We start from the raw sequence: 26978 nt of genomic DNA, 5'->3' as shown, positions 1-26978 counted from the left end.
AAGGCTTTGCACAAAGAATAACCATAAAATTGCAAAGATTCAAACTGTTTCATCTTCGCTTGCTCCCAAAAGACCTGTAGAGCTGGGATACTGTTATCAGCATCAAACATATCATGTCAGCCTGTGAGTTCCTGCATTTACTGAAAGAAACAAAGAGCAAAAGAGAAAGGAAATCTGTCCCGAATAGTAAATCACGACTAAAGCTTCTTTGTAACAATGCAAGCTGTTACATTTCTTCCCTTTTTTTTTGTCATGGCTTTCACTTTTTTCAATTCATTTAACAGCAGAGCCAGAGAAACAGAGTACCTTTATTTACTCTTTTTAGTAAGTAATGACATCAGCAGCCATTTCATTAGATATAAACAATTGCTACCAGTAAACCGTAAGGAGAAATTGGTTTTGCTCTTCACTGCAAGGAGGGCCATGTAGTCCCACTTCCAATCACTGCTGCTTCAGCTCAGCAAATAAGTGTAAAACACAAATCCACAACTTGTTCTGTAAAAGAATGCTCTGACACACACACACACACACGTTCTTATAGTTATAAGCTGGTGGGGACACATGGTTGGGCAGTGGTTGGCCTAGAGGGTAAGGAAATGGAACCCATAATCAAAAGGTTGCCGGATTGAGTCCTGAACCACCAAGGTGCCACTGAACTGCCGCCGAGCAAAGCACCGTACCCACACACTGCTCCCTGGGTACCTGTCATTGCTGCCCACTGCTCACCAAGGGTGATGGGTTAAAAGCAGAGGACACGTTTTGTTCTGTGCGCCGTGTTTTGTGCTGCAGTGATTCACAATGACAATCACTTCACTTTCGCTTCACATGTCCCAGTCACGTACCTTCCTGAGGTTCTGCAATCTTGAAATCTATTAATCTATTAATAGTAAAAACTCAGTGACCCTGTTTCTTTTTTAAATACCCATGTACACTGATAGTCTTTTGATTACATTTTTGGCCAATGTGCAACATCTGATATGTTTTTTTGTGCTCTGTTGTAACATAGCAGATTCATTCTGAGAAACCTCTTCAGCACCTCTTTAGTGGAGTATCTTGCCACTGATCAAATGCAATGACAGTAACTGATGAGCCCCAAAGCAAACATTGATTCAGAGCCCCCTGTGAGTACCTGTACGTACACATGGAGGTGTTTCCAGACAAATGATGTGCAATACTTTTACACCAAAAACAGCGCCTGGTCAGTGTACAGAATCGATGGCACTGTTCGGACAATGCACCACCGAAGTAGAAATCCATAAAGCACACGGTGCAACACAAACAGAATGACATGCAACGCATTTAGTTAATAAGTGCTAAAAAAAAAAAAAAAACTACACCATAAATCCTGAAGCTTGTCCGTTTCAGGCCATTATTCAGACTGGTTCGTCAGCACACTCTGGTCCTGTCCGCTCGTCCGACTCCTCCTGCTGGCCTCCTTCGGCTTTTGAGCCAGACAAGCCCGTTTGGCGTTGCTGCGGAGGTCTTACATAACAAAAGAGTCCAGCGTAGCCAAAAGGCAGACTGCTCACAGATGGAGTGTGTTCGGAGCTTCCCCCATACGCACACTAGAGACAGATAAGGTCTCCAGCAGTCCAGAGATGGGGGGGGGGGGGGGGGGGGGGGGTAAAGCGCAGAATCAATGCAGAGACTGTTTATGACAGAACGTTTGTGACGGTGACACAACGAGGTCGTGAGTGACACTGCGCCTTTCCTGCCATGCCACAACAGAACACAACTGGCTGTTCTTTTTCTTTTTCCGCACAATGCTGATGTGTTAGGTCTTACGAGGTCAAAAGACAGTAAGACCATGAGTAAACCATTTTTAGTCGGATATGTCCAAAAACAAAGAACGCTACTCCTAATAAATCGTTTTTTTGGGGGGGTGGGGTTTGGGGTTGTTTGCTAATTAAACTGGTACTCCACTCAAAATGGACATGGTGATGAGACTTTTAATGGTTCACATCCCACTGTACTGCTCCACGTGGACGGGCTCTGTAATCAGCAAATGGAAGTCGCTCTGCATCAGATCGTCAGCTAAATTAAGACATGCAAATGTGATTAGAGCCTTTTGCTGGCATCATCATCTAGATTCCCTGTCATCAACGTTCAAGTGTAACTTGCTTCCTGTTACCTTGTCATTTTTGTATTTTCGATTTGATGACTGGACTAAACTCATTACTAAAAAACATCTGAATCAGACATGAACAATTTCATATTTGTAGATCAACGTCAGCAAGGCAGTATAAATTTGTTGCAACATCCAAAAATGAATATACCTCATTGATGGGGCTGGTGCTTTATCGTGACGTATTGGCACTGTTGATCCTGATCTACTTATGCTGACCTTCAGCAGCATATTGACAGCACCTCACAGTACAGTGCCCCCTTTGAATGCATTAAGGTTTAATTAATAACACTTCTTATGACACCTGCAGTGTTTCATACTCTAGGCTACATAGTGCGGTTTCATTGACAGGCCATTTAAACAAGATATTGCGCTGAATCAATACAAATCTATCAATAGCCATCATTGAAAAATGATCGTATTTCTACATTGTGCTCAGCGGCACAATGCATTCTTTTGTTTTGCGAACAATCTAGCAGATCGTTTCTGTAAGTATGTGGTAAAATGTTTCATTGTAGAAGATGAAAAATATATAAATAATATATTTCCCCAAATGTACTGAAGTGAAAAAGCAGCGGGGTGATCTGGTGCTGTAATGATATGAAGGGAGTGGGCTAGGGAATGACTCGGTGGGCTCGGAAAGCCTTCATTGCTCCCGTGTCCAAGTGCTTGTTTCACATTCAGAGGAAACAAACCGACATTGGATGGCCTTTCTACTATTTGCTGCTATTCCCCAACATGCCAAACGTCGGGATCCTGCTGATTAAATGTGCTCCTCACTGCCAGGGTCATAGCTCCCAGTAAAAACCAGACTTCTATGTGCTCACGGTGACAAGCAGTTACTGGGAATAACAGTAATAAAATAAAAGGACTAATTTACGTAAGTCATCTCGGATTGTCTTTTGTGTTGCTACAGTTTCCCTTTGTCGGACACGGAGGGTGCCAGAGATCACAAAAAGATAAATAAAACTGGAAAGACAAAGTGCGCTGGTCACCCGGCAACCCTGCCACCATCCACCCAGCAGGTCACACTTCTCTGCCCCCCAGCAAATGAGCGCAAGATAAATAAATAAAGATGTGCATCAGGCCGAATCAATCTCCGGCAATCGCTGGCTAAATTAATGCAGGGGGATGGGGGCTGAATGCTCCTTTCATGAGGGCCATCTCTCAAAAGAAGCGACTGCTCTGATATCAGCCGGGCCATGTGGTCCATTTGTTAGCAACTAATGGGGACATTCATCTGAATGTATTCCAGGTCTTTCGCTGGAACATGCCACTTTGACCCCACATGGCCAGCAATAAGCAAAATAAGGTAGAGTATGGTAAGCAGGAGGGACCAAAGTGAACGACCCCACTGAGGAAAATTTGAATTAGTGATATTGGTATTGATTTGTTCACTGCTGAAAGAGCTTCATAATGATTTGGTTTCATATTGGCTGATACATGTTTCATAGTCAGGGCGGCATCTGTGTCCAGCCGGTTTAATTATTCAAAGAAAGAAATCTATACACATTAATATTCTCGCTCTGTGTATAAATATTGGTTTCTACTTTGTTAAAATGTAAAGATGAAGAAGATTTCCGCAACATATACATATTTTTTTTACGTAATTAACCCTTTTTGTCAACCAAATCCACATACCATAATAGGAGCTGTCTATTGTGCTGATTCTTTGCTCGCAAGACATTGTTATGCATTCTCCGTACATAAAGAGCGATAAACTATAATAAAATACTAACTTTATCTGGCATATGACAAATGCTTTCATCAGTTCTTAAACCACGTCAGATATACGATGACCTGGAAATACAAGTAGCAAGTGGGAATAATAGTAAAAATACAAAAGACTCATTGATCTAAAACAAAGCACGTCTTTTAGTTAACCAATCCCTTCTCTTTGGATTTGGGCATAATTACATTTTTTTAAATCAGGCATAATTTCATCAAAATGTGATTTTTGTAATTAATGGATTATCCTGCATACATGCATACAGTACATTCTTTGTTCACAGACAATGTAAGTGCTTATGGGAGTTTCACTGACGTTCTATTTTTGCATATGGGTCGGTGTTTGTGTGTGTGTGTGTGCTCATCCATGTGTGCTCACAAAAAAAGGACCAACAAAAAGACCTTTAATGGCAAATAACAATAAGACCCATGCTTGCCCTATAAGACACAAATAATATTACTAGCACAGCTGCAAAAAAAAAAAAAAAAAAAAATCACTCCTCTTTTGCGGGGATGTGAGTCATTTAATTTTACATACCAGACAGGAATGTTAGACTTGCTAATACTAATGGAGTCAACATTCTTTCAAACTACTTCCTCTCAATTTCACACCAAACCCCTTAGATATTTGGTGTGCAAACCGCAGACTAGAGCATGGGTATTGGAGAGTGGTGTCTTTACATTAGAAAGCATTACTTTTTTTCTTTATGAAAAAAAGGTACATCATTCATAGAATAACAAGAGAAAATTACATAAAGATGAAAGAGAATAAAGTCCAAAATCTGCATCCGGATGAAAGAGTATCCATTATGAGGCTTTTCTGAGAGTTATGCATCCATCTACCAGTTTGCTAAATTACTCAAGGGTCTCATCCTCTCCCGAGATCCAGAGTGAATAATACGCTGAATAAAAATGATCACAGATAAAGGCCCGGTGATCACAGGCAAAAAGCAAAACAAAACTGAAAAGATCAATTATGTTGACCTGCCCTGTTTTTTGGCACTGCGTGAATGGCCTAAATAAACAGTTATTATTATGTAGTTCAAAAATAAACGTTACAGAACATCTTCTTATCTGTGTGTGTGTGTTTTTTTTTTTTTTTTAGCTCATCACTACTATCATTACTAGTACAAAAATGTTTAGATATGAAAGAAAACATTATGTCAATTTGTGCACATTCTTACTGTGCAGACAGTAGGTAAGGATGATGATTTTGAAAGATGTGTGACTATGAATTGACAGACAGTACAATGCTAAGAGAACTGGGTTGATAGATTCTTTCCGCATCACCAGGCCATTGCCTAGAGGGTTTGTCTACAAAAGATGGACTAAAAGCGTCAGAAATGGATTAATAGTTACTTATAAATACCCTACTATGGACGTTTGATTATGGACTATTAATAGCAAACCTAAACTGTCATCTACTGGATGCTCAACTGAAAGTCCCCAACATTTTTTTTTCTCTGTAAGTTTTGTTGTATTATGTGGTAAGGTGGTCTTATCTTTGAGGGCAATTATTAATCAAATGAAGTTTATGGTTTAATTTTTTAGGTTTTCATTCATTGTCAAGGTTTTGGGGGCAACAGAAAAGGAAATTTTTGCGCTTGATTATTTTACTCTTCATACTTTTCCCCACCACAGAGGATTCAAAAGGCGTCTTCCGGTCATGTAATGTCCCACCTAAACGTATCTGATGTTCAATAGCCACACTAAAAAGGGCTGAGCTGCTGAATCCGGATTCCCTCGAAGCAACGCCGCCTACTGCATGTAAGCCTCTGTTTCTGCACGCTCACTCTCAGGCGGGACGCAGTTTCTCAGCCCCACCAAATCCTCCCAGATACGTTTCAGACTGAAGTGTTCAAGCCTTGTCAGCGAAACAGCGAATAGGGAAGGGGGAGAAAAAAAAAAGCTGTGTACCCGTGGAACCCCGTTTAGCAACACAGTAGGTTCCCGTCATTGGCTCACTAAGCGGATTTCCAATATCTGCTAAAACCAGATTCTTCATTACAGGTTTCCTGGAGAAGCGTTTGATGGTCCAGTTAAGAAGAGAAATGCTGACATGGTGTCTTAGGTTGTTCATATGCGAACAACGGTGCATTTTTAAAGGCCAGATTACAGAAGCCTTACACCAGAGATATCAGTCCTATGCCAACATGCCAGGAAAGGTAAAAAGGGTTCAAATTTACTGCCATAAATCCAGCAATGTGAGGCATTCATGCCAAGATGGAAAAAAGCTGCTTGCTGATCGTGGAGGCCGATTAGGCAAATGTACCGATTAGGTGAAGGGTGATTGATGAGTGGCCGTATTGGAAGTATCATCACACTTATCAGCGATGTAAATTTAGGAAACGATTATCTGTGATGATTAAGTTGACACTGGTGACAGATGAAGATGATGGCAGTTACATTTCTTAAGCATCGGCAGAAATGCTGACGTCGCTGTCAACAAGAGCGAAAAACACGAAGCTGAACGAGGCTGCTTCAAAGGCACCAAAGACCAAATTTTGGGATTGGATCACTCAACTCCTCCTCAACCATAATCAACGGGTAGACAGTAATGTTAAGTAATCCGGAAATGACCTTGGGCCAGTCTATGCCGGCGCTCTGCTCCCCTCTGCCGCGCCCCACCTCCCATCTTTTCCCTGCCAGCGTTCGCGCCGACAGCCCCTGAGATCCATCAGAGTGCCGCGCCACCATGACAATAGTGACACGTTCCTGGCTAGTAAACATATTCATGAGCGAATGTAAAGAGGCTAAATAGACCATCACTGTCCACGCATATTCAATAAGGGGGAATGGGCTTTGCGCAGCACATCATCGCGAGGATGACAATGATAATAGTGGGAAGGCATGTGCTGCATATGAAATGTTTTTTTTTTTTTTTCTGTTCATTTAAATGCTAGGCAGTACATCCACTATGTACAGAATACTGTACAGCAGGTCCGTAATGATACACATCCTCAATTGAAATGTTCACAGGCTCAGGAATTGTAACACACACCCCACAACCAGCTGCCATCTTCTCAATATGTCACCAATGCAACAAAACTCCTTTTTTCATTTCAATATTAACACTGCAACACGTCAATCATGTTTAGTTAATATGAACGTCTAAAGTGTAAGGGGAGTGTTCAGGAATCTCTGAACGCAGTATATAATGTTTCATGGTGTTAGAAGGGGGGTGGTGTCGGGGCCTGGCACTGCTCGTAGTTGGATTGAAAGTGAATGAGGGCAGGTCTGTTTCAGTGGATCCCAGAGCTGGAAGGAGCCTGTCTGAAGAGGTTATTTATTTTTCATCTGGAGATGGAAACTGAAGAGCCGCTCGACGAGGCCCGCTGGAATTACTCAGCCCTATGAATGGGAGAGTCGTGAAACCACAACCCTCCTGGAGCACCGCATCCTCACCGTCGCAAAGCCCATCTCCTCCCGCAACGTTCAATTTTTTCAAGAGAAAGACGTTCAGTGTCTCCATAACAACTGAATGATGGCCTCGTTTGTACCCAATTCGCTCTTCCACCCCGGCGCTGCAGCTCCAATCCAGGCTCTTGTCGAACCTGGCACCTGTAGCCCATGCTTCCTGAGCCTCATTATCCTCCTCAGCACCATACGTTCCACCCCCCTTTCCACATTAATAAGGCCAAACCTGGCCACCCATTCCTCCTCTGCCCGTGTCCGGACGAATTCCAGCTTAATGTTGTCCGGATGGCAAGAGGTTTGGTGCTGTGTGATGAAATTGAATTAGCAGTGCAAATATGGGACTCTGCCTTCCCTATGCGAATCACCAGGGGGCCGTGGTGTCCCCGCATCTTCACTTTTAATGAGCCAAGGTGTCAAACCCACCACCGAAAGTTTCTCATTGGGGAGGTTCCCAGCCGCGACAAAAAGTCAAGATGCTAAAAATAAGGGCCAGGAAATATATGAGTGGGCCACTGTTACACACGTCCCTCTGTCTCAAGTGGCTGGGACAGAGCTGCAGAGATCCAGGCGCCGCGCCGCTCGGGGTTCTAAAGAGACGCATAATTAAGGTGACATCGTCGCAGGCCGCGCTTTGCAAGACCATCAGAACAACTTTCACCTGACGCTGGCTCCACGGTGTCTGCAGCTCTTCCTGTTTCCTTCCACACCATTTCACCACTTTTAAACAATTGCAAGCAAGGCTCCAAAAAAAAAGGAAACAGAGAGGAGTGCAATGTGACCTCCTTCAGAGCTGCTGTGGGGAGAAGAGAGAGATGGGACAGGCGAAGATGGGCACTGATTATTCCTCAAATAGAAGCTCCGCCCACACCAGCACATCTATGCATATCTGTCACATTTAAAAATGTCCTCTGTCCTTCCAGCTCTTTCACTCTATACCTCACTGTTCAAGCCCGCTGCTCCACCCCCACCTTAACTTTGCTGGTGAGGGGGCAGAACACTCGGCGGGCAGACTCAATGAAATAGATTTTAAAATGCACTTGATTTGGGCTAATTCTGCTAAATTAAATTTTGCAAAAAGCAACCTAAAGGAGAAATAGATGAACCCAAAAATGTCCAAACATAATCTGTCTCTCATCTGTCTCTCATACAAGGCCTTCTGGTTCGTTTTTAATCTCGGATTTTGTGTGGCCAGTTTCACGCTCATTGTAAATACGCTCTCTGACCCTAATTCAACCAAATGTGCGGAAAAAGAAAGGCCCCACAGCCCGGTCCTGAAATGGACAGCGCTCACTCCGTCTGCCTCAATGGCCCTCGCGCCTTCACAAAACCCAGCCTGTCTCCCTGCACGGCAGAGGCAAAGCAGGGAACTCTCCACTGGCTTAATGGATTTGCAACGCTCGACATCACAGATGAAGAGAGGGAGGGAGAGAGAGAGAGAGAGAGAGAGAGAGAGCAAAAAAAAAAAAACTAGTAATTATTCACTCCAAGGCAAGGTGTGAGAAGAAGGTTAAGCAGCTAATAACAATAATAATAATAAAAAATTAAATAACCGAGACAATAGAGAAGATGTAAATGAGGCTGAGGGGAGAGATGATTTGCATTTGTACAGACTTTCCAAATTGCGACCATGTGCACGCTTAACAGAATATGCATCTGCCTTCATCATTGTTATTATTCTGATTTTTTTATTTGTTGCATGAAACATAAACAGCCCCTGTAGGAAACAAATTATGCTGGATAACCTTTGTTGGCATGGCTACTCTGCTTTGTGTGGGTAAAGTGGCAGTGTGCAGGAAATTTGTGTGCACGTCTGTGTGCAGAAAACGTGGTGTGGGGCCCTTCAAGTCACAATCACCCTCGCGCTAATGGATTAATTCATGCCGCAGTGCAGCGCCATAACAAGCCCCCCCCAGCACCCCATCCCGCTTAGCCACCTTTTACAAACTCTCAAGGAAACGTTGCGTGAGCCCATGTATGCGGCACCTGTCTCGCACCCACTGAAATGTGCAAAAAGCCCCTTCACGTCTCCGAGAGTTAGACCGCAGTCACGGCCTTACATAAGCGCGGTTTAATAATAGAAGGAGCTCGGCAGTGTTTTCCTGGTGCTCTGCGCCGCTTCCTGTCGTGACACGGAGTCGATAATAACCAGGTTTCGGTGCAATTATTTTTAGACTTGCGAGCGAGTGGATGGGTGAGTGAGTCAAAGGTAGGAGATTAAAAGAATAATAGGAGAGAGAGAGAGAGAGAAGATGAGGTAGTTCTCATCAAAGTCAGAATTGTGCCCATTGCCACGCCAGCCTCCCTCAGATAAATGCCGCACAGTCCTCAGCTTTGTAATTTCATTCGGGCCCTTAGAAAAAAAAAAAAAATTGGCATAATTTGACATCATAGTGGTTAATCAAGGGCTGTATTAGATTACGTCTGTTTCGGATTAGATCACCGACAGGATCTGGCGACACGTCCGCTCGCGTGAGTCACAGCGGAGGCTTCGGGCCTCCTGGGCCGCTTCAGACCCACAGAGTAGCGGTGTCACCGCCGAGCCGGGGTTGTGCCACAACGAGCCCCAGCCGGGGAGAAGTGCCAGTCTATATACGGAGCTGTGCGCAGCTGAGGCCACCCTGCGGCGCTCACCAGACGCTTTCAGGTTGTCAAAACAAGGCGGATGGGCGAAGGAGCTCTCCTCACAGATTCCGGAGTCGGGTGCGTGCAGAAAGAGCCGTGATGGAGGGTTCGAGTTTGAACCCGCCGGAGCTTCAAACCCCCTGTAGTACGTGATGAATGAGGCCCGGCCAGCTGGATGTTTGGCGAGGTTAATTTGCTTCCACAGTAGAGCGATTGTGTGTCCAATGCCACCCCACCCCACCCCCCACCCCCCACAAAGTGAGCAAACATACAGCGAGTGAAGGGAGGTGGGCTCGGCTGGCCAACGCACATTTTTACACGCAGAGTGAGTCAGTAAGGGAGTCCGATTTTAAGAGGAAGAGCCATGTTCTGCCAGCTGCTAGCTCCTTGCCCATGTTGATCAGAAGAATGACCAGGAAGGTTAATTAGACAACTATGACTAGTCTTAATATATTCCAGTAATGCCAAGAAAGCCTGCAATAGCCTGTAGTATCAGAACTCACATATTGTAACTGCTAACAAGGTTTCTGTATGGCTGCATTAATACACTGAAATATGCTTTGAAAAGGTGGATAATAGAAGAACAATGTGTGCATCTTACAGGGTGGAAATGGAAAACTAGATCTAGGCATTATTTATTTCCCATAATAATAATGGGATATTTTATTCTGCAAAATTTTGAGGAGAAACTGATGTTCTGAGGACAATTCAGTAAATACACCATTAGTAGTAGTATAATTGTTACTAGTATTAGTGGCACTGTAATTCTAGTTCCAACAACATGCTGTGGGCAAACACAAATTAAAAAAAAAAAAAAAACAGAGCATTAAAAACCAGAAGCACAATTAATTAATTAATTATAGAAAATGCAACCACTAAACATAAAATAAACAGTGAGGAATATGAAATGTACCGGTTAACTTGAGATGCCAAATTCATTCCATATTCTGCATCTGATCCATGTGACATGTTTGTTGTGCCACAGAGGACTCAGGTCCTTCATCTTCTAACTCAGATGCTTCTTTTATCCAGGAAAGGGATGCAGCGCTGCCATCCAGCACACTCCCTACCTATTCAACTAAGCCCCAATGACTCCTCCATTGTGCTTGTGGCACGAGTGTAGGTCTGTTTATTTATGCTGCTTTCTGGTGGGACCAGAGTCCTCTGAGGCACCCGCAGCGTATTCTACAGAAAACGGCAACGATAGAAGCACTGCCAGCATCCCAGCCAGGCCATCTATCAACTTGTTCTCCTCGTATGCAAAGGTATAAGACTCCCGCAAGGCCTCCACTGCCTAAGGATGTGTGGGAGGAGAGAAAGCAACATGGTAAATACATGGAAAGTGCAACACCAACCGACATGCTGTAAATACACAGAGAGCAAGACCAACCACAATGCGGAAAGTACACAGAGTGCTCAACACCAACCTCCAAGCTGTAAATAGTCACTGAATGCAAAACCAGCCACCACACTGTAATTACATACTGAAAACAGCACCACACTGCGATCCTGTAGATGCATTTGGAGCGCAGAACGCAAACACAGAAAGCAATACCAACAACCGTGGTGTCATTCACGGAACAGAACACTGCATTGTAAATGCATACAGCCATGCTGTAAATAAAAATTGGAAGCAACATGCTGTAAACAATTGCAAACATGTAAGGACAAACAGAGAACACCAACGACCACACTGTAAATCACACTAAAAGTAACACAGAACACCATACAGTGAATGGTCACATGGACTTCAGCAGACCACCACGTTGTAAATCATACAAACAGCTACACAAACCACCACATTATAAATCACAGAGAGACAAAAAAAACTACTGTACATACAGAGCTACACCAACAACAATGGTATAAAGACAGAGTAACGTCAGAGTAATTGGATGAGGGCATCTGATATATGCTGTGAAATGTAAATGCGATGTGAATAAACACCGATTACACCACCACCAAGTCCTGCAAGTGAAGCTGGAGATCTGTGGCCGTGCATAAAGCTACACCACCATATTGTAAATGCAATGAGCTCTGCACCACCAGCATATTACATGTACAGATAGCTCAAAACCTTCCAATTAAAACCAGGCTGTGATCTACAGAGGTCAATAACAGGGTCAGTATCAGTACATTGCTAAATATTTATATTTGAAAACTAAAAGTGAAGTAAGTGTCATTGTGAAACACAGCACAGCACACAGTGCACGCAACAAAATGGTTTTGGTTTTAACCAACTTTTGCCATGAAAGGTGCCCGGGGAGCAGTGTGTGGGGAAGGTGCTTTACTCAGTGGCACCTTGGCGGTTCGGTACTTGAACTGGCAACTTTCTGATTACGGGGCTGCTTCCTTACCCGCTAGGCAAACCACTGCCCCACAAAATATAAAATGTATTTTATATGCACGAAACATTTTTGTTTTCCATTAGGGCACCCTGTATCGCTATGTAGTTTGTCTCAATGTATTTAATTTTAAATCAGTCTAATATATGTTTATATATATTACACATTAACGTCCACCACTCAATGTACGACTCGTTGCCAGTTCATTGCAGTGACCTCACTGTCTGCTGTTCAGCCAACGGTGACATGTGCATGATATGCTGCCAGCGAGTGAATGCTCTCATCAAGATGTGTTTCCACTGATTCATCATCTCATTATCAACATCAAGAAAAATGTTGATTTATCCTATATTCGAAATTAAGTGCACATATCTTGCACTATTCTATTCTATATGCACTATTACAGCATTTTACAAGTAGTGTTGTAAATGGAATGGAGATCCACATAAATGTTACAGGGATCAAAATGTAACCAAAATGGAATCTGCATAGCCTCTCCCCATGCACCCACCTTCCCATCTGTGCCCCACGGACCAAGACACCTGGCCGGGTATTATAAGTCTCGTCTTGTCACCCTGATCAGTCTTGCCTTTTTTTATTTTTTTTTTATTGTGTTACAGTTTATTTAGTTTATTTTTGCTTCACATCAATTTATGACTGTCCCTTCTCTAATCAGTGAAACAATTAAAACTAATAAACCGAATAAAGTGCTCTTCAGGGGTCGTGTGCTCGTGTAGTTAAAGGTATAGGCTACCCCCCCCCACAATGCTGAAAAGAGTCAAGTGAGCTTGTAAAATTTGACGGGTGGGACATTACATAACATGTGTGCTAATATTACATAATATGCAGCGTACAGTACGTGCAATTACAAGCGGACAGTATATGCTGAATCCTGGGCTCTGTATTGAAAAGGACTGAGAAAATCCTGAGACAAATTCTCCACCATCACGAGGCTAATGTCTGAAGGGCAGAGGGACACTGGGCTGACAGCCCTCGGCTGTGTGTCCCTGTGGCCATTTCGGTCTCCCACGACTGATTGGCCCCGGAGAGATTTTTGCGGACAATGAGGAAGTGACAAAACATAAGAGTGAGGGGGAGAAAACAAGCGGGTGGGAGGCTTTTTCAAGGGAGGGTGGTCTGCTGAGAGGCTTTACTTCCATGCGTCAACAACGCATGCGAGCGCTTAGCAATCTGTTTTGTAATTAATCATCCACCCTAATCAGTCATAGCTGCCGGATCCGCTTGTGGGTGATAGATTCACCCAACGAGTCTCTTCTTCCCTGCACCACTGAGGAGGTACAAACTCTAAAATAGACATAGCTGTGCTGAATAGGGAACAGATGGAGAGTTTGTTGCGCTCGCTTCATTTTGCTAATTTGTCACCGACACCCCCCACATCCGCACGGGGTGAGTGACCACAGAGACTCTTGTACGCGCAGCGATTCGTTTTCAGTGACGCAGTAATGAGCTTCAAGGAGCGTCACTTGTCCTTGGCACGGAAGCTCAACTCACTGACTGCTGGCATATGCACTCAGGCTTATGCGACTGTGTCTGACCTGTCTACACTCACCTGTCTCAGCTCCCACCTTGGTCATCACCTGCCACAATTGTGTGCCACAATTGGCCCTTGCAATACCCAACAACACCACACAGGATTTAAGGACTTGTTTGCGCTCGCGTTTGGGCCATGACCCTAATCTGAATCAGTGTTTTATTTTGTTTGTTACTTGTGTTGTTCAAAATGCTTGCTCATGGTTCCTTTGTCCACCCCCTTTTTAATAGACTTAGGTCTGTAGGTCAAATTGTCTTGGTAGGTCAATGAAGTCCGGTGAAAAAGAATGTAGGACAAATTGCAGACAACCAGAGCTTGAAAAAACAGACGACTACATACCAAGTTAGGCAATGGGTGACAAGCAAATCACTATGATGCCTCTCCACTATAATCTGGGAAGACATTGTTTCAATCAAATTATGAATGGTTTGTCATTGTTCTGATTTTGATTTTCCCTTTTGCTTAGTAATCAGTCCTTACAACCTCTACAACTAATACAGATCTTCAACCTTCCCAAATTCTCCCACACCACCCCACTGCTACGTTCCCTCCACTGGCTCCCAGAAGCTGCACACATCAGATTCAAAATACTGATGCTGGCCTACAAAGCCAAACATGGAGTAGCCCCATCCTACCTCACAGCCCTTATTACACCTCGCACTGCACCTTGTATACTCCGAGCCTCCAGTACTGCTCGCCTGGTCCCTCCATCGTTGAAGGTAAAAGGAAGACATTCATCTAGACTCTTCTCTGTCTTGGCCCCTAGGTGGTGGAATGATCTTCCACTTGAGGTCAGAACAGGTCAGTCACTGAGTATTGTCATGGCTGCCCACTGCTCACTCAGGGTGATGGGTTAAATGCAGAGGACAAATTTCACTGTGTGCACCGTGTGCTGTGCTGCTGTGTATCACATGTGCCAATCACTTCACTTTATTATAGTTGGGGGTCCTAGTGAACCCAAATCGATGGTAACATTGTTGTAAATTGCTCTGGATAAGGGCGTCTACCAAATGCCTTAAATGTAAATGTAAAAGTACAACTGGATCCAGATGTGTTCATCCACTCATTTATTGAATCATTGTGACATCATTTCTCTGGCTTGAGATGTAGTTCATGTGCCATTTAAAGTCTGACATCTCTGAGCAGGTTACCATCACGTTAAAATCTGTTTTCTTACAACATGTCCAAATCAAAAGCCAAGCGGCCTCATTGAACCAAAGAATGTTGTACCTCTGGCACCTTCCCAGTGCGCCACCCTGCTGAGCGGCCGCTTCGCTAATTGTGAAGCAGCACCAGGGGTCAGGAGGGTAACATTAGTGTCAGCGGCAGCAACATGAGAGAGCGAGTGGCCCTAATTTGCAGCGCCTGCGCATCCCGTGTCCCGTTTCCGCGTTCTTTAACTCAGCCCGTACCTGTGGGATGCCCATGCAGAAATCCGCGGCCGCCGAGCTGGCGAGTGGATTGGGCGGCTCAGGAGGGGTAAATGCAGGGCCTGAGGATAAACAGCCCTCTAAACCAATTACGCTGCACAGAGCGCGCCGCACTCAGATTAGTTAAAGTGAAGAAAGGGAAACTGAAGGGGGTAAATAAAGATGGAAATGCGAAGGCGGAAATATGAAGGGGGAGCAGGATCAAGTTGTTAACTGTTCAGAGGGCCGAAGATGACGAAGGTACAGTGCGTTCCGGAGGGATAAGAAGGTACAGAATTCGTGAACATGAATGTGAAACTCGTTGTTTCTACGACATTCTAAAAGACCGCCGTCTGAAGGCATACGTTACCCTACATGCCCTTCACATGGAAGTATGGGCTTTTTCCACTCCGCCAAGGTTTTTTTTTTTCCCTTTAGCCATGACATGGTAGGCTTTGATGGTGGAGCTACAGAAGGTGAAAAATATGCCGATTGAGCTTGGTCCTCAGCTGCAAAGTAATGTGTGTGACAGAGCTCATTGCCACAGGTACTTATAAAGTACTCAGCTGCCACAGTACTACATCACCCAGGGTGAGGCTCTCTCTCCCACCTGCATTTAGGTACAGCTGAAAGAGTCAGCAGGAAGGGGCAAAAACATTTTGCACTTGCAGAAAGCAGCATGCTTTCCAAGCAACTTGTGTCAAAACCCGTGTCTTGTATTCTCGGTTTGGGAGGTTGGAGCTTGGGAAGTGGAGATGCGGAGCAGTGTTAGTTCCATGGCGAGACCCGGAGCTGCCCTGTCAGCTCAGCATAAATAGGTTGGCAGCTGGCTAATTGACATTCGTTCTGGCTGCAAGTCAACTTGGCTCTTTAAAAAGCCCAGAGACATCCAACCTAAACCCTTTTAAACACAGAGCAGTGCAGGAAGTGGTGTGAAATGTATCTCAGGATCTTCTTAACTAAAATATATCAGATTACAGACAAGGGTTATAGCAAATTCTTCTTTTTTTTTTTAAATCATCCTTTCCAACTGAAAATTAAACTTAGTAGCTTTTCTGCACTCAGATGTAGACATATTTCCACTAACCCTCAAGTCACATTTAAATGTGTGTATAAACACACACACAAAAAAATGTTTAAATTTAAGTGATTGTCATTGTTAAACACTGCAGCACAGCACATGGTGGACACAATTAAAAACCTTTGGTGAGCAGTGGGCAGTCATGACAGGCGCACAAGGATCAGTGTGTAGGGTGGTAGTAGCCTAGTGGGTAACACACTCGCCTATGAACCAGAAGACCTGGGTTCGAATCCCACTTACTACCATTGTGTCCCTGAGCAAGACACTTAACCCTAAATTGCTCCAGGGGGACTGTCCCTGTAACTACTGATTGTAAGTCGCTCTGGATAAGGGCGTCTGAAAAATGCTGTAAATGTGTAGGGACGGTACTTTGCTCAGTGGCACCTTGGCGGATCGGGATTCGAACCGGCAACCTTCTGATGACAGGGCCACTTCCTTAAAAGTTAGGCCACCACTGCATCTTGTTTATAATAACAAAAAAAAAATATTGAATATGAGACCACCAGTTTGAACATAGAGCATTTAAACATATGTTTAAATAATGTTCACTATTAAAAAACATGAAAGTTCTGATTTAATTTGGGGACTGCAAAATTCACACCAAAGAAAAAAAAAGTAGATACAGGAATGGCCCATTTTTATCGTTAACCATGAACCAAAATGCATGTTATGCATGCTTTAAGCATTAAAACATACAACAAAAGTTATTAGTAATAAATGTATAACCTAATAAAAATATGGTTCATTAAGACACTGTTTAAAAAGTCTGTACTGAAAGCTGCAGTGCATCCTTCACAGCCACATCCTGTACCTGCTTCATTATTGTAGAAGCTTACCCTGTGCATTATTCATAATGATGCTTCAAAATATCTTTACTGTACCATTTCCTTAGCACAATGAATTGACTTGCTGAATGACAGGTCCCTTTAGCTGAAAAGACAATAAGCCTCTTCATATATATATATATATATATATAAACTCCCCAGGGACGTTTATTGCCACAAGAGAGGCAATATTTGGGGAGAAAACACTCATCTGAGATTTATCCATCCAGCCATTTTTTTGTCATTTGTACTGTTGACACTAATGGGTGTACATCTTATTTTTTCCCACAAAAAAATTGCATCACTTGTACGGTTCTTTTAAGGATTGATGGCTGCCATTTCTAATGCTTCTAATGAATGCCTCATTAACGGGCCAAAGTTATGGCCCTCAGAGACACAGCGGCTATGTTGTGTGGGACTATTTTTTTCCCTCTGTTCATTAAATGCTAATTTGTCTTTGAGAAGTCACGGTGTGTACTTGCAAATATGCCCGGGAAGCCCAATTTTACTTTAAGGTTTTGTTTCTGGAATCTGAGAAGAGGTGTTCGGTGGACAAAGAGGAGATTTCAAGCCAATTAGCAAGAAAAACAGAACAAAGCAGAGGGGCGGCTTTGGGGCCCAAGTCCAAATGATGAGGCAGGCTGCCCGCTTGGGGGTAACACTTGTGTCCTTTTGTGTGTGCAATCATACCAGCATGTCCTTTAATCTATTCTTGGAGCGTGTGCACAAACAAAACCTGCAGCAGTCCTCTAAAGAGCAGAGCTGGAGCAGCTTTTGAGGCAGGGACTCAGTGGCTTTCGCCATTCTGCGGAGAACCCATTAGCTCTTCCTTCAAGAGAGAGACAGACAGAGAGAGAGAGAGAGAGAGAGAGAGAGACCTTTCTTGTATAAAGAGCTTCGAACGCAATGAAGTGCGAAGGAAAAATGAGCAGAGTGGACTCTGACATGTCTGCGTGTGTTTGTCATGCCAACCGCAGACTGCTGTCAGTTCCAGTCTGTAATTTGTACCGAGGCTAAAAGCATTTAGTAGCAAAGCACAAAGACCTGAAATAAGGCTCGCCACCCTGGCTGCGCTTTTACACTTGCTTAAACATGGTCGCTGCTTTTGAAAAGCCAAAATCTATTTTTGCATATAACCCCCTTTAAAGGAGGAAAAAAAAGGTAAACGCAATAACTTAATTTCTCAAGTCAATCCCACTGAATGGTGTATTAGATTAGTATGATGGTATAGATAATTTTAAGATTGTGTTATATAACAATGTTTATTCCCTCACTTTTAATTTCTTTTTCTCTTTTTGGTTATTTACTAGGGGAACGCTACAGGAATAAAGAAACACAGATATGCACTGATATGAACAAATCCACTTTAATGCTGTCAAAGACGCACCCGCAGCTTTCGCTGTATGGATCTGCCAATTACCCATATTCAGGTCATTAATGTAAAAGGGAAGTTACTCTAGGAACTGCCTAATTAGAAAATGACACAAATTCAGCACGGTGCTCAATCTGTAAAGTGTCATGTGATCTCAGTGGATCACAGAACGTAATCATTTCAGACCTATGGATTATTGCATGTTCCATATCATGGCCATATTATGGCATGTTTACCATTCAGCATCAAATATTGTATCATTTAATGTTATTTAATATCAGGCTTCAAAACTTTAAAAAAATTGCAGTTCATAAATGTAGATTTTGCAGATTGTTTTTTTAGGATGAAGGATAGAGGCCCTATCATGGCATGGTGGGTAGCATCATGGCCTCATCATCTCCAGAGGTCTTGGTTTGATTCCAGGTTCCAGCTTTGTGTGTTTGTGCCCTCCCTGTATTGGTCCAGGTTTCCTTCCACTTCTGTGGTTTTCTTCTACAACCAACATAGCAAAATGATCTCTGGCACCCATGACCCTGGTATGGATTTGCTGGTTGTGTATGTGGCCTTTTGTTAATGTGGTCTCACATCTATATTTGCACATGAGCATACATATCAGCAGAAGTGACATTTTCAGCAGAATGCAAGGAGACACTCACAAGAGACAACACTTCTTGGATAAGGTATGAGATGTTGTAGCGTTTGGGAAAAAATGGCAAAGTTGCAAGAATTCACAGGGTTTGGTTGAATGCAATTTAATGCAATTAATTTGCATTAACTATTATGACTGTGACAAAAACAACAAAAATCCAGGAGGGACTCAAAAAACAATCCTGGAGGGACTCTTATATAATATAACAGAATAGAAAATTTTGTTGTGGACTGTGGGTCTTTGGGTGTAGTAAGAGAAAACCCTGCTGAGTGATCACTGCCAGGACTACATCTCCCCAAAGGGTTGAGGTCTTGAGTGAGAGAGCAGACAATGTGTCAGTGTGTGGTGACACCCAAATACCATGTAACACCTGACATCCTTGATCCAGACACACCCCAAAACCCCAGGACACTGGCCTCGGTGCAACAGATGGAGCTTGTTTTTTTCCCCAGCGTATGTCAGGAGGGTAGACAGCCCTGCGTACAAATTATTTCTTTACTTTTCCTTTTTTTCCCCTCATGTTTTGTGTGGGTTCAGCGAGCTCAGTGAACTCTATGCTCTGTGCCGCATGATGTTTCCACTGAGCCCGGATTCAACGAATCTGGAAATTATTTTGCTGCAGTGTGACTTTCACTGAGAATAACATGCATTAAGGACCCAAGGAGGAATAAACAGCAAAATGGTACCGCGGTGAGACAGAAGCAGGCCGACCGATGTGGTGACACGAGGACAAAAGAGAGCAGCTCTCTTTTGCAAACACATGGGCGAACACAGCCAGTGCGACGAGGTTAAGCGAGTGGCACTATCTCCTCGTCTCGGCAGCCTCTCCGCAGGAATGCTCCGGAGCTCGGGGGCATCCGGGAGCCGGGCTTGCCCTGCTGAGCAGAACACCTGATTGCCGGCTGATTAGGCCACCGAGCTAAAGGGAAGATCTTCGTGGCAGGCGCTGCGGCTCCTTGCAGCGATTGCCGTCCAAACCTCGTACGCCGCACTCCCGGGGCTGGCAGAGAGGGGGAGGCCGTCGAAGAAATCCGAACCAGCACAAGAGCTATGCTTGAGGGTATCAGGAATATATCATTAGATGGGCAGGTACATGACAGCCCTCATGATACCCAGATCAGGATAAATGCCCAGGAGAACGTGACTTGCCTTGTTCAGCCGGCTGTGGCGCGGTACGAGAGATCAACACATCACAGCGGTTAAATCACATCTCATCAGACTTTTCTGGGCCAGATTACGCCCCCCAACACACTTGTTCCATCGAGGCGTCGCCATCTGCTAATTTTAATTTAGTCTGGGCAAAGGCAAAAGATGTCAGACTGGATTATAACGTGTCGCAGAAAGCTTCAATTTCGCCGGGTATTTCTTCAAAAAATATATATTTCTCGTACCTGCAGAGACAAATGTTTATTTTTGGTCAAAATTAATTCTTCAACCTTATTACTTAAAATGAAAAAAATAAAAATAAACCCTTAGGTTTGAGAGAAGGGAAACTGTACCAATTCACATATTGAAATAATAAAAAAAATCTAGTCGAACCGATGAAGGCCCAGCTGGGGAAAAAACACGCTGCCACAGTGTTCGTGCGGTAAAACACTTTCACAAAGGACGAGAAAGAACACACGCACTGATGATCACTTGTGTCAATCTTGAGCGCCGCAGATTTGTCACTTTTTAAGCTGTCTGCGGTTTCTTTTTATGCATGAGACGGCTCCATTTTGTAATAATTATTCAATCATTAGTACATGAAATAATGACAGTGGAGACAACTGGAATTACACTTGTTCCTTCACTTTTCACGGCCCACAATAGAAACCGGGAACAAACATGGGCCTTTCCATGTCACAAATACCCAAAAGGCACCACATTGTCTTGTGGCCTGGCACCAACGTTAAACATAAGGGTGGGTTTTGAATCAGGCATGGTTGCTGCGTGCTGAAGCTTCTTCAGAAAACACCTAAACACTGATGGAACCTGGTATGCTTCCTCTAAACCACCCTGTGGAGTGACATTTCAGATTGGTATTTGGCTCCCATTACATGCATTAAGGTGTCGAGAAATATACAGAATATGATCAACTATGCAAATTATTGATGCATCATTGATTGTAAGATAGGGCTCATTTAAATTAGACCTGGAAAATGTGTGTGAAAATGTGGACTGAAGTAAAGGCACAGCATGTAATCTAGTGGTACTTCCTTGTATGACACTGCATGACTAAATTTTGAAAAGCCTCTGCAGCTGAGGTTTTGCTTCTTTATGTACACTTTTATTTCTGTCTGTCAAGAAAATGTTCCTTTTATTCATGCATAAACCATATATAAATAGTTTAATTATCTACATACATAGCAATTCTGTTGCTATCGCTACTATTTTTACAGATCATTGCAATACAATTCCCATGATGACAAAATTCTTATTGAATGGTGAACAGGGTACTGTCATTGCATTGGTGCAAAAAAAAAGACTTAGAAAAACTGAGTTTTTGCACATAATCATGTACCGAGGTGCACAGACAGACTGCTTCAGAGTGATTTGGTCTTTTTTTTTTTTCCTTTGCTTGAAAGCATTTCGTGCAAGCTCTTTGTAGGATGAAATTGCATTAATGAACTCAGATAAGAACAATTAACTTCAGCTGCACTTTTTTTCTCTCTCTTGCACTTTCAAATAACCTATTAAGCATGGATTCTTTCTGGCCTTCCTCATTAACATTTTCTCGCTCATGTTCACTTTTTTTGTCTGCTCCATCATAGCAGAATCCATTGAACCGAGTCTCCATTTAATGCCGAATTTAGAACAGCAGGAGGACAGGTGAGGGGCAGCCTATCACCCTTTGCCGAGCCTCCTTAACCTTTCAATTTGGTGGCAGAAATTAATATCGTGACCCGGTGCAGTATCACATTAAGCAGATGCTTCCCAGGTGCACTGGAGGTTGGGAAAAATTGACTTCCCGTGACAATGCTTGTCAGCAAGTGCTATGTGGCCCTTCACCAGGGGCCTTTCCAGACATTTCGGTTGCCCTCGTCCTTGCCAAAGACTCCACTAAAAAAGAGTTAGGGGCATGACGCCTCATCAGCACCGCCCTAATCCAGCGGTTGGTTCATGTGGCAGCCAGAATCCAGAATACTTATTTAACCTCGCCGCCACCCACGACATCTGCTGACAAGCAGACCATTAAGCGACACCTTTCCTGTGGGCCGGGCAGACCACTGGATCAGCGCGCCATCCGGCGTGCCAGAGCGCCTGTTTTATGATGTCCCGCTGATTATTCGGCAAGATTGATGGGGAGCGCTGCGGGCCTGATTGATTATTCCATTGACTGCAGGAATGTGCTGCGGTCATCCTTTGGATCGGCTGTCGATTAGCACTCCCCTTCCCCCGGGGATGGCACATGCTGGGGAGCAAGATAAATGAGGGGGCCGACTGGGCACTGGCCCACTGCCTGCAGGGTACACCGGTATCTATATTACCCTCATCATAAAACGGACCCTTACCACCACTCCAGATCAATGTCAAACACGTCCCACCTGACGAATGCACAGACTAAGCAAGGAATTCACTTTTCTTCTAACCAAATTCAAGCAAAGCTGGTGCTAGCACTGGGCAGTTTTCACTACTAACACACTTGCTACAAAATATTACATTTTTACACTGTTATTCTTAGTAATGTAAGACAACATCGCTTTATCAGATGTATGTTGATGTACAAAAAAAACCTCTTTTCTTTCCCATTTCAGTTATTGTTAATGTTAGTATTCAAGCATATACTTTGCTTTACAACTACAAGCGTGTGCGACTTTTTCGTTAGATATTTCAGGCAATGTGTTCTGATTTCAATCATCAGTTCATTAGCGTAGCTTCTTTGATCATTTTAAAATGAGGTTTAATATCATAACTAGAATACAAACCAAACAAAAGCTAAATTAATGTTCATTAGCGCTAATCAGGGAAATATGTTCAATAAAACGTGATACTGATCTGTGGTCATACCCCCCGACCCTATTTGGTTCTAGTTAAACCTTCCTTGGCTCTGCAGTAAATGATAAAATGCCACTACTTTCCCATGCTGACATTTAAAAATGTTTTTAGACTAAAACAAATAAAATAAATATTAAAAATATATAAAAACATTCCAGGCAAAGGCACAATCTCCGCGATCACAGACTGTTTTGCTTGTGAGGAGCAACCGGGGGATAGCATTAGGAAGGGGTTGCGTTCGCAACATGCATCATCTTATTTGGGGGATTTCTTCAAGGCCTGAGTGCACCAAGCCCCATGAAAATTATATGTAAACACACAAGAAACGTAACAAGCCGGCCTTTTTGACTGTAACCCATTTTCCTAGAAACAATTAATAAAAGAAAAAGCTGATCGTTCAGATCGTTCTCCAGGCGGGAACCCCTCGGTACGAAAAAAATTGATCCCTTTTATCTGCATGCCACTTGATGTCTTGGTCTACAGTCTAGTAAAAAGACCCCCTACATCGTCAAGTTACACTGCAAAACAATGGGGTATATTAAAAAAAAAAAAAAGATAACACAAATCTCTTGGACTGTTTAATTTCCTTTTTCGAGCCAAATCAAATCCCCTCAGAAAATGTACACCCGAAGAAGATGAAAAATTGACGGGCGGCTTCATTATTGATAGAAGTCCCCCAGCAGCTGATTGCTAATGGTGTCCTAAGCTGGGTTTTACCAAGATTAGTCAGATTTCTTTTATTTTATTATATATATATATATTTGTATTATTATTTAAAGAATAGAGCAGCTCTCATATTATTACGAAGCCAATGAATCAAGTCTCTGATTAAAGGATTAGGAGGTGGGGCGGACAAAGGCTCAGAAGATGGTACCTTATGTGCCTTAAAAAGTAATAATAACATGACAAAGAGTCTTGATGAAGAAACGCATATGAAATGGATGTCAGAGTTTAAACCCCGGGGCTTTTGGGCGATAGTATGTACCAAGGCACCCACTTAAGGAGTCCTGAGTAATCTCATCTGAAGCCAATTAGGCATGATTACTCAGGACTCCTTTATAAGCAGTGTGAAAGCACCTAATGGGTGCTGCTGCATTGATGTGGACATGCATGATACCAATCTTATGTTTGTTTCTGTTTATGTTCCTGGGGCAGTGGTGGCCTAGCGGTTAAGGAAGCGGCCCTGTAATCAGTAGGTTGCCGGTTCGAATCCCGATCCGCCAAGGTGGCACTGAGGTGCCACTGAGCAAAGCACCGTCCCCACACACTGCTCTCCGGGCACCTGTCATGGCTGCCCACTGCTCACTCCGGGTGATGGGTTAAATGCAGAGGACAAATTTCACTGTGTGCACCGTGTGCTGTGCTGCTGTGTATCACATGTGACAATCACTTCACTTCACATGCCTGCAAGTTTGTTCATGTTCCATTTGTTTCCTTTTTGGCCATCATGCCTTTTGTGTTCAGTTTGTATTAAAATCCATTTGTCTTGATGTCCGGATTCTGCACCTTTTTCCCTCCCCGGCCCGGGGCCGTCACAGTGGTAAGCAAATGAGGTACAGCTTTTTTTTTTGCTAACTGAGATAGTCCCTGTGGGTTCCTCCACTGCACCTGCTCAGCAGCGTGAGGCAGAGGGGACAGCACTTTCACACCTGACTAATGAAATAAAGTCCAACACAGACTTCACATCACAGCAAAGAAAGTTAAATGTCCATAAGTCAACGTTTTATGTCTATAGACATTTCCACAGCATATGCAGACCAACATACGGTATTTGAGTAGCATGATACCATTGTATTAATGTTGCCATTTGAACTGTAGGAACATTAGGGGTGCAGTGAAGGATAAAATGTGAGTATAAAGGCAATAGACAAATGCCTAAACATACTTATTCCTTTGCATCCTTAATAATTAATAAATCTTACAAAACATTATTACAAGGAAACATTAGAAGCACCTCAAAAGAATATTTCTGACTGACTGAAGTGTAATGTATGTACTATAATTGCATGCACAGCACATATTCCAGCAATTTCTGAAATTAACCTCCCTCCCAGAACCTTCTGAAGCAGGCAAAGTGAATGCCAACTAAAGACACACCCGAAATGTCTTATTCAACCACCAACAGTCTGAGCCTTTGTAGCTAATAGTGTGTTATCACAGATTATAAAATATTGAAAACCAGTCGCTTACATAACTTTTTTTTTTCTTGTAATAAATTTTTGAAAAAAGCAGCAGAGTGTACACAATAATACATCATTTTGTCTTCATGACGGTCTGCATCACTATAAAGTCAATTCAGGACACAATGTGTGTGCTTTAAGCCCTTAACGTCCATTGACACATATTGATTCATGCAGTTATTCCACCACTGTGAAGCATAAAAAAGGTATCATGGTCCCTTCACTGTTTAAAATAACACCAATTGACAGAAACCGTAAAAAAAAACATTGATAAGGGCCGAGGTGCAATTGATGTTGCTCCATTTATTTAAGGAGCCTGGTAGAGCAATGCTATGAATACATTTACAGCATTTATCAGACGCCCTTATCCAGAGCGACTTACAATCAGTAGTTACAGGGACAGTCCCCCCCTGGAGCAATTTAGGGTTAAGTGTTTAGGGACACAACGGTAGTAAGTGGGATTTGGACCTGGGTCTTCTGGTTCATAGGCGAGTGTGTTAACCACTAGGCTACTACCACCCTTAAATGAATGTATGGTGCACATTCCATCAGGAGTTTTGAGTGAAGAAAATGAGGCTGTGGTTGCTCTAGGTGGATTATAGGTGCATGGGAGGTTAAAGCCACATTACTATAAATACAGAGCAGCTATGGCAGTCCACTAGCTCCAAATAAACAGGCAAAATAATACTAAGTTGTAGCTATAGAATCTTAGACCTGTCTATTATATTCAAAATGTTGTAAAAGGTTATGATATGCAGTTGTGGTGCTGCATTTTTGGCTTGACTTTTTTGCTTAGGTTCCATGTAAGATGTACATTACGGTGGTAAAGTAACTCTGGCTCCGGGGAAAGGAAAAGCGAATAAAAAAAAAAAAAGAAGAGACCTCAGTATGTTTACACGCGAGTGATCCCATACAGACATCACTCTGCATCGCTCACCAACAAACAAATCTCGCCTCTGCCGCGGATTTATCATAGTAAATCCGTTGACGGGCGGAGAACATAAAATGTGCAGTCTAATTTGTCTCCCCAAGGCAATATCGTTCCATCATCTCGCTGTTCTTTTTCTCACCGTGCATGAAAAATATTCACTCGCTCTCTCACTCGCCCTCTCTCCCACCTTTTTTGGCGAATACGGGCCTCTTTCTCCCAACAAAAGCGGCGCCATCAGAGAGACGAATTGCAATGCTGCGACGTGCAGCAGCGTTTAAGGCTCCTCTTACGGCCACGGTGAAGGCCAGGTTCTATAGGCTTTGTCTGTGTTACGTGGAAAGCTTTACGATTAAATGAAACGACATTTTTGAAAAAAGCATCTCTTTTTAATATTGCACAATGTCATTAATGAATGTGTTACTTATCACTGTCAGTGCACAATGAAGCATAAAAAAAAAGACAACAGGAGAGGCGGGCTAACATCATGCTAAACCCGTCAGGTATTAACGTCGATACGGAGACATCATCAGATGCTTCCGAACTGGCGTATAAAGCCCGTCAAGCATGGTGGCCCGATTGCGCGGCTTTGTATTTGTGCCTGTGTGCATTTTAACTCGCTGCACCGTAGACAAGTCAAGGCATGAGGAATCTGGCGTACCCTGGTATTACGTCGGCGCATCGATGCCACGTACAGGTCCTTGGACACTCGCCGTTCAAAGCTTGTAATCTGCTCACATAGCCCGGCATAGACTGGCCCCACTGTGG

At 43.3% G+C, this 26978-nt stretch overlaps 1 protein-coding gene across 4 annotated transcripts in view; it reads right to left on the bottom strand.

Annotated features, from left to right (window-relative positions):
• Nucleotides 1-26978, bottom strand: part of lrrc4ca (leucine rich repeat containing 4C, genome duplicate a) — a 142594-nt gene that overhangs the window by 16020 nt on the left and 99596 nt on the right. Inside the window, exon 1 of one of the 4 annotated variants that reach the window (XM_028959059.1) lies at nucleotides 17794-17838. The exons of the other annotated variants lie outside the window; for them this stretch is intronic. The gene's annotated coding sequence lies outside the window, so the exon portion shown is untranslated. Of the gene's footprint in view, nucleotides 1-17793; nucleotides 17839-26978 lie in introns of those variants that run through there. 4 annotated transcript variants of the gene reach the window in all.

The sequence above is a fragment of the Denticeps clupeoides genome, chromosome 17 (genome assembly GCF_900700375.1).
Source record: "Denticeps clupeoides chromosome 17, fDenClu1.1, whole genome shotgun sequence".
NCBI classification, from domain to species: Eukaryota; Metazoa; Chordata; class Actinopteri; order Clupeiformes; family Denticipitidae; genus Denticeps; species Denticeps clupeoides.
Note: the sequence above shows the minus strand (reverse complement) of the source record. Positions and strands in the feature narration are given on the sequence as shown.